This window comes from Artemia sp. Qi Xiang Cuo, chromosome 9 (genome assembly GCF_049724085.1).
Source record: "Artemia sp. Qi Xiang Cuo chromosome 9, ASM4972408v1, whole genome shotgun sequence".
NCBI classification, from domain to species: domain Eukaryota; kingdom Metazoa; phylum Arthropoda; class Branchiopoda; order Anostraca; family Artemiidae; genus Artemia; species Artemia sp. Qi Xiang Cuo.
The window spans coordinates 55,583,669-55,592,856 of NC_142802.1; the positions used below are offsets into that span (position 1 = coordinate 55,583,669).

At 34.6% G+C, this 9,188-nt stretch overlaps 1 protein-coding gene across 2 annotated transcripts in view; it reads right to left on the bottom strand.

Moving 5' to 3' along the window:
• Nucleotides 1-7,649, bottom strand: part of LOC148948836 (syntaxin-18-like) — a 57,641-nt gene extending 49,992 nt beyond the window's left edge. Inside the window, exon 1 of one of the 2 annotated variants that reach the window (XM_089094731.1) lies at nt 7,376-7,649. The gene's annotated coding sequence lies outside the window, so the exon portion shown is untranslated. Of the gene's footprint in view, nt 1-7,304; nt 7,335-7,375 lie in introns of those variants that run through there. The other variant, XM_089094734.1, reaches the window with a different exon arrangement.
• Nucleotides 7,650-9,188: the final 1,539 nt, after the last annotated feature.

The window sequence follows — 9,188 nt, forward strand, 5'->3', positions numbered from 1 at the left end:
CCTCTCTGATAATTCCCTCTGTCAAACAATTTCACAACCAACTCGTTTCAGGGAAGGTCAAGTCTCCAACACTCTTGATCTAGTTAAACTCAGTAACCTTGACCTTCTTATTAAGAATGTTATAACCACACCTGTTGGTAACAGTGACCATGTTGTAATTATTTCAGAGTTATGTCTACCTACCATTCAGCCTTCCTCTAAGCAACAAAAGTATATAAACTACAAAATAGTCTCTGAAAAACTTGCTAAAATCAACTTGAAAAAACTTATTACTGATGAAATCGAGGAGAGTTGGTCAAATATAAAAACGGAAATTTTAAATTTTGAAAAATCATGCACCACAATTTTTCAGGTAAAACAGGCAAAACGTTTAACTTTTTTAACTACTAAAATTAGTAAGGTAATCAATAGAAAACACAGACAATGGAACCGTTATAGAAAAAATAAGACCACAGAAAATTATCTAGTCTTCAAATCCTTTCATGATCAAACAACAAACCAAATAAAGGTGTTGAAGAGAAGGTTTGAGAAAAAACTGGCAGAGGAAGTTAAGGTTAATCCCAAATCTTTCTGGCGTTATGCCACTCACAAATGTAGCAGCAGATGCACAATCCCAGATATCCTGCATGATAGTAAATCGGTTGCTGATCCTGAACTGAAAGTTGAAATTTTCAATCAATATTTCCCTTCTGTTTTTTTTTTGTCCAACCTCAGTGTTGTATATCCTACACCTGCCTTATATGATGTATCGCATAATATGCAACCAATTCTGATTACAGATACTCTGGTTCTAAAGGAACTGACATCCCTCAAACTGAATAAATCTGCTGGCCCAGACGGCATTCACCCATGTATCCTACACAAATGTTGTACAGTTTTGTGTCAACCTCTTTCCCTGCTGTTCAAATTATCATTAAATCTTTCTAGACTACCTCCGGATTGGAAAACTGCAAATATTATTCCTATTTTTAAAAAAAGCAGAAAGGACCTTGCTGAAAATTATCAACCCATCAGTATGACATCAGCAGTTGTTAAGGTTCTTGAAAGAATAATCAATTCTGCAGTTGTTAAACACCTTGAAGTAAATAATGTTTTACACAGTTCACAACATGGCTTTCGTTGTGGGAGATCTGTTGACACCAATCTCCTTGAATCATATGATCACATCACCAAGTTGCTTGATATTGGGGTTCCTGCTGACATGATTCTGCTTGACTTTTCTAAAGCTTTTGACAAAGTGTGTCATAATCAACTTGCAATTAAATTGCACACAGTTAAGCTCAAAGAGAAATCCCTGCTCTGGATCCTTGATTTTCTTTACTGGTGAAACCAATATGTTCAGTTGTTTGATGAATCTGGAGATTGTATTCTTTCTTCCTCAACATGTGTTCTGACTGGAGTTCCTCAGGGTAGTGTCTTGGGTCCTACATTATTTAATATTTTCATCAATGATGCTCCTTCTATTATCAGCAGCAATTCAACTCTTTATGCAGATGACCTGAAGCTTCTTGGACCAGCTCTGTCCTATGAAGATCATGCCTGCTACAAATTAACCTTCAACTACTAGGTCAATGGGCTGATGCCTGGCTTCTTGAATTCAATGTTGCCAAGTGCCATATCATTCATGTGGGCAAACAGAATACATGCCGCTCTTATTTTTTCTTAGGCCACATACTTTTCTCTGTAAATAATGAGCTAGATCTTGGTGTCACTATTGACAATGAATTAAAATTCAGCACACATGCTAAGAGGTTTGCTGCTGGGGCTAATTCAACCTTGGGTTTGATTAAGCCTACCATCTCCACTCGTTCTTCTAAAGTCATCAGTCTTCTTTATAAGGGACTTGTGTATCCTAAGCTTGAAGTTGGAATGTCACTTGCCTCTCCATATTTAAAAAAAAAGATATAAAAGTTCTTGAAGATGTCCAGAGACATGCCACTAAGGTGATATCTGGAATGCAAGAGCTTTCCTATCCTGTAAGACTATCAAAGTTGAATCGCCCTACACTTGAATACAGGAGAAATAGAGGGGATGCCATTTTAGCCTTTAAGTTATAGAGGGCTAACATTCTCCCAGCATTATTCCCTACTTTTAGTACCAATTCAAGAACTAGAGGTCATCAACTGAAACTTGTTAAGCAGTCTACAACATCTGGAGTCCGTACTCAATTCTTCTCAACACGTATTGTCAACAATTGGAACAAATTATCTAATGAAACTGTTACTGCTGAATTTGTTGATGTTTTTAAACATAGGCTAGATGCTGAGTGGTCCTCCAAAGAGTGTAATTTCAATTAGGATACTATCAAAGATGGAGCAGCACCTGGTCACCAGTGATTCTTGCATACAACTAGTCATCATTCCAGAGCTCTACAAGGAGAAATCCTTAGATTGCTCCTAGCTGCAATTTAAGGTACTTTAAGGTTTCCTTACTAATCAGTGTCCACTAAGTTTACACAGATAAAATTTTCAAATGCTTACAGCTTTTGATGGAAACTGTTTTTAAAAATTAATTTTGGGCAAAATAATTTTAGTTTTTATATACCTTAGATGAGACTTCCAATTTAGATTCAATTCCTGTGGCAACAGGTATACCGTATATAAAAAATCATTAGCAATAAAGTGCATGCTTATTAACCTTAACAACATGTTTAATCACTCACTATATATAGGTGCCTTAAAGATCCCAATGCTTGATAATTGTGTGGTTTGAGAAACATAAATTTCCAGCCCTTTCATTAGTGAAATCTGTAAAAAGCTTTTAAGAATACCCTATTGTACAAACAGAACCATTAAGATAAAGAAATTTTTTTATTCAGGATCTTGTAGATGAGAATCCTGTATCCTCTAACTGCTGAGAAATCAAAGAAGACAAAATCAGTTTATTAAGGTGAGAGGATTGTGGATTGTCAGAAAAAATAACTTTATGTGTGCAGTTTCCTGCATTGTTCTGAAAACCTTACCTTATTATAGGATCTATTTATTAAGAGTGGCTTTACACATTCAAAACCAAAGAATACTATGAGCAAGTCTTTCAAGTACACAGTTGACTAAAGAAGGATCTTCAATGATGACAAGTATCTTACTTGCTCTAGCAACAGGAGCCTAGATATGCATAACATTCTGACTATTATGAGCCTATGCACAGGCATTTTTTAATCCTATTATTATCAAAGGCTCTTTTTATGTGCTTCTAGTATTTCAATATCCAATGGTATACTAAATTGCTGGTCAACACATAAAATTGCCAACTGCTTCTAGGAATGATATAGACTTATTTAAGCACATTAGAATTTTTCAAAGTTTTCAGAATTTTATAGTACTTCCTTCCAAAGAGGAGTAATTCTGCACTAGCACCTTTTTCTACTTCATATTCATATCTGCACTACATTTTATATCTGCACTAGCAGCTTCTTCTATTTCACTGCATACTGATTTGTCACTCAAAAACTAAAACATCATTTTTTACATAACAAAACTAGGAAATTAAAGGAAAATTTTTAACTTGATCACAAAAACTTGACAGAAATTAATTTTATACAAGGGTCCTTTTTTCAACTTCCAATGGTTCAGTGCAGATGCAGGTAGCAGCAGAAAGTGGGCATGCAGTGCATGCAACTGCACAACTCTCACTGTTTCTTTCTACTTAGCATGAGAAAAGACAAAGGGAAGTGAAAGGATAGATGGGAAATATATAATTTGGGCTATATATTTGTACATTAGGGGGGTGAGGTAAAGTGTTTGGACAGTGTGAAGTCAGAAAACAATTCTTTCTTCATAATATCAGAATAATTGTAGCCAATACATTTTGCATGCAGATCCACTGTAGTTCACTGTTGCTGAAAAGCAAGGCCCTAAAATTGTTGACAGGTGCAGTGTTTACCCTAAATTAAAGAAGAATGGTCCACTTGGTCATACCTATCTCTGGTCACTGTTACCAAGTAGGTTTAAATTGCATCTATCCCAGCAAACTCTTAGTCAAAAGGCATATCACTGGGACTGGGCCATGGGCACCTGTAAGCTGAATTTTTTTGTGGGGGGGGGCTTACCTGGTCTAATTGGCACTTCCAATGCTTTATAGGCCTAACAGAAATCTCAAAACAAAAATATAAGGCAGGATCATTTAGCCAGGGGGGGGGGCTGGTGCCCCCTCTGCCCCCCCGTCCCCATATGAGTGCCCATGCACTGGGCTGTAAACAAAATCCAACATTGGACCTTATCTTGCTCAAAAGTGCATATTAAGGTATAGTGTTGTTTTGTCAAAATTTCAATGGGTATAAACCTGTTGATGAGGCAAATTTGTTAGACTTTGAAATCAGAAGAGGGTAAACATAGTAGCTTGGTGATACCTTCCCAGAGTACATTTTTGGCCCAGGTTCATTATCAAAAGTTTCATTTTCCTAACCTAACCTCTTTCCCAGATAGCATATAGAAGTTAGTCTAGAATTTTACCATTTTGCTAAACAAACCAAAGAGATTCAAACAAACCTTCAACAATAGAAGGTTCCATGGCTACTGTGTTTTGGGACCAAGAAGGTGGGTAAATTAGCATTGGGTCATATAATTTAGCTAAGAAAAAAGTGAAAATGTCATTTGATGCCTTTTTTTATGCTCTTTCATAATTCCATAATTGTTTCTCATGCTAATTGGATCTTGAACCCTTAAAGGGGCCCCAAAGGTATTTCATTTTTGTAAACACACAAAGAAGTTATCAACACTAGTTAAGTTATTGAGAAGTGGTTAAAACATACCACTAGTTTATAAATAAGTTGTTCAAGAGTAATATATTCCAAAAATACTTATTTATAAAAATTTAAACCTCATTTATGAGGCAACACAAATATAAACTGTTTTCCTACTGTTTCAACTTAAGGGTTTCAATTGCATATTCCTAATTGAAAATTCAATGCTATTTTTAGTTGACAAAACTTGAAAAACACACCTTAAATTGAAATGGTAGGAAAATAGCTTATATTTGAGTTGCCTAATAAATGAGGTTGGAGTTTTTATAAAACTAATAAATGAGGTTGGCATTTTTGGAATATATTACTCTTGGACTTATTAATAAGCTAGTGATGTTTTTAAACACTTTTCAATAACTTAACTAGTGTTAATAACTTCTTTGAGTGGTTACAAAAATGAAATTACTTTGAGGCCTTTTTAAGGGCTAAAAAAGCAATTAGCCCCAGAAGCATTATGAAAGAGCATAAAAAAAGACCTCAAATGACATTTTCACTTTCATTTTAGCTAACTTATATGATCCACTGCAAATTTACCAGAAGGTGTACTGCTCATGGAGTCTATTGAGCCCAGAAATATAATCAATGTAGCTATTTCTTGTGAAACTTTATGTCATTTGCATAGAACCATTAAAAACAAACTAAGAGGATAGCTGACCACCAGAATTGTTCTGATCCATAATAGCCTAATGCTTGTTGACACACTTGTGGTGTGACTCAACAGCATCTCAAACAATTTCAATGGGACATTTTTGATCATCTGCCATATAGTACTGACTTAGCAACTAGCCCTAGCAATCTTCACTTTTTCCTGAACTGAAAATACTTCTTGGAGAGAACCACTTCCAAGCCAATGCAAAGGATCATTTGAATTAATGGGCACAGTATCATTAAAAAGGGTATTGAAAAGCTTTTCAACAGATATGACAAATGTCTTAATTTTTCTAGTGTTTATATCAAAAAGTCAGTAAATATTTACCAAATTGTATTATTGACTTATGAATAAAGTGAATATACCACTCAATGCCTTTTTTATGCTCTTTCCAAATAAAATACTCATTTTTGTTGGAAATGAATTATACCAATTTAGGGTAGGCCTATATATATACCAATTCAGGGTATATATTTGCACATTAGGGGGGTGGGGGTAAAGTTTAAACTTACCTCCCATTTACATCAAAAATACAATTTACCAACCCCCCTCCCCTAATGTGCAAATATATATCCTGAAATGGTATATATAGGGGTGGGGGTAAAATTCATTTCCAACAAAAATGAGTATTATATTTGGAAAGAGCATAAAAAAGGCATCAAGTGGTATATTCACTTTATTTGTAAGTCAATATGATTTGGCAAATATTTACCAAAAATTCATGGTAAAGTTCTACCAAATCATATTATGGAGTTACAAATAGTGAATACACAATTTGATGCCTTTTTTTATGCTGATTACAAACATAATAATCATTTCTATTGGAAATGAGTTTCAGCCCCCCCCCTATATATACCTAACCTAACCCAACCTAACCGACCCCTGAATTGGCATATATAGGGGGGGGGGGGCTGAAATTCATTTCCAATAGAAATGATTATTATATTTGTAATCAGCATAAAAAAAGGCATTGAATGGTGTATTCACTTTACTCCTAACTCAATAATATGATTTGGTAGAACTTTACCAAATTCACCATAGCCTAAGTATCCCTAGGTAGGCTAAAAAATTGTTTTAGACTATATGAACTTATGTATTATTTATGGCCTAACAGAGGTTGATGAAAAACAACCCCAGTATTTGGATTCAGGGTAATATTCTGGTTCTAAAGATACATCTATTTCTTAGCTAGCAGGTAACTTTTTCATTGTTTATATTATTGACTTATGAATAAAGTAAACATAGCCTACCACTTGATGACTTTTTTATGCTCTTTCAAAATATAATAATCATTTTTTTAAGAAATGGATTTGACTGCCACCTCTATATATACCAATTCAGGGAATAAATTTGCACATAAGGGGGTGGTGTTGGGGGGAAGTTTAAATTTACCTCTCATTTACATTGGAAATAAAATGGGTAAATATCTACCAAATCATATTATTGAGTTAGGACTAAAGTGAATACACCATTCAATGCCTTTCTTTAAGCTGATTATGAATATAATAAGCATTTCTATTGGAAATGAATTTCAGCCCCCCCTATATCTGCCAATTCAGCGTTAGGTTAGGTATATATAGGGGGGGGGCTGAAATTCATTTCCGACAGAAATGCTTATTATATTTGTAATCAGCATAGAAAAGGCATCAAATGGTGTATTCACTTTATTCCTAACTCAATAATATGATTTGGTAGATATTTACCATAAAATGTTCCCCGTCCCCCTAATGTGCAAATATATACCCTGAATTTGTATATATAGGGGTGGGGGTAAAATTCATTTCTGACAAAAATGATTACTATACTTGGAAAGAGCATAAAAGAGGCATCTAGTGGTATGTTTACTTAATTCATAAGTCAATAATATGAACTGCAAAAAATTTACCAGCTAGCCAGTGAATTGAAAAAAATTACTGGAATTTAATGTGATATGTTCATTTCGTCAGTATATCCCTTTCAGAAGAGGCACTCAATTAGAACTTTACCTAGATTTTTATCTGTAGATATAACAATGTTCTTACTTCTTCTTCTTCTTCTATTTAACAGCAGGCGGGCTTTTCAGTAACACTATTTAGCCCTTTTCCTTTTGCTTCACTCTGTGGGCTACAGAGCTACTGGCTTGATTGCCTCATATTTATTAGATATATTCAGATATCTTTCAGCAGATCTTTCGACTCTAGGAGTTCAAATATAAGATGATAGATGTCGATTTCTATGCTCTGTGTGCAGGTATAGTTGGCTAGGCTCTTGGCTGATAGTGGGATTTTGTGCTGTTTGAAGCATTTTAACAGTTTAGAAAGCAAGGTATGTTGTGCAGACGTCAGCATATTACATTCAAATAGGCAATGGTCAATTGTTTCATTATTCATATTACAATGCCTGCAAAGAGGGGACAGGGGAATTGAACCACTTGAATTAGAAAGCTTATATGAGAATGCAAGGAAATTTAGTCCATTTGTTCCAGAACGAATTCTATGATAAATTTTAGAAAGATACTTATTGGGAAAGGGGGAAAGGATAGGATTAATCTTATTAAAATTAATATCTGATAGCCTCCATCGGTAAATATCTCTAATTGGGATTGGTCTCCCACTTGGCTGGTCAATATTTATATCATTTTTTGCTATTTCATCAAACTGATGATTACCAATTATGCCAGAGTGGCTAGGAATGTACTGAAATTAAGTTTTTATGCCACTTGAAGCAAGATTATCAATAATACTGAGACAATGATAAGTGTCAATGTCCAACTTATATTGAGGAGCTGAGGCCAGCAACTCAAGGCTTGATAAAGAGTCGGAGTAGATGATAATATTATTCAAATTTTCAATCAAAGATTGGTTTTGCTTAAGGTGTTCTAATGCCATGATTATGGCATTTAACTCAGCAGACATTATAGATAAATTATTAAATAATTTCTCGCCCATTGCAATTTTCAGGTGAGGAAGGAAAACACCACTTGCAACCTTCTCATTCATTTTTGACCCATCAACAAATATTTGGAAGTGATTTTTATAGGTAATTGTATTAAGTTCTGCAAATTTATTCTGAACAAAAGCAATGGGGGTTAAATCTTTATTCCATTTTGAAAATTCAGTATTTATTATGGGAAATGACCAATTCCATGGAGGGGATTGGGGGAAAGTAGGTGCAATAGACTTTGCGGGTACAGGGAACTTCTTTTGAATATTGGCATACTCATCTGCAATACCTCTATACATGGCTGGATTTCTTAACCAATTAAGTAATGTGTGTGAGCTATTTGATTCAATTTTTGTAAGATGTTTTATCAAGAGAAAGCTACGTCTCTCCCTTATTGTTGTTAATTCACTCTCCATAAGCAGAAAATTGGTGCTTGTCGGTTTCCTAAGACCAAATATGAGACGTATTATATCATTTTGTGTTGTTTCAATTTTTTGCATCTGGGTCTTTGCACAAGCACCATAGACAAAGAGCCCATAGTCAATATGGGGTCTTATATGTTGTTTGGAAAATTTGAGTAACGTTTTCTCCCTACAACCCCAGGGTGTAGAAAGAAGTATTTTTAGTATATTTGATTTTCTATAGTATTTTTTTTTATTGTGTTTGAAATTTGGAGGTGAAAATTGAGTTTTTGATCAAACATGAGACCTAGGTAATTATTATTATCATCTTCTGGAATAGTTGTTTTATTTAGAGTTAGTTTTGCATTAACATGGTTTTGCTTCCGGTGAAATTGGATTATTTTTGACTTGGTGGGTGCAATGGGTAAATCTGAATGTTGAGAGAAGTTTTCAAACTGGAAAAGTGACTTTTGCA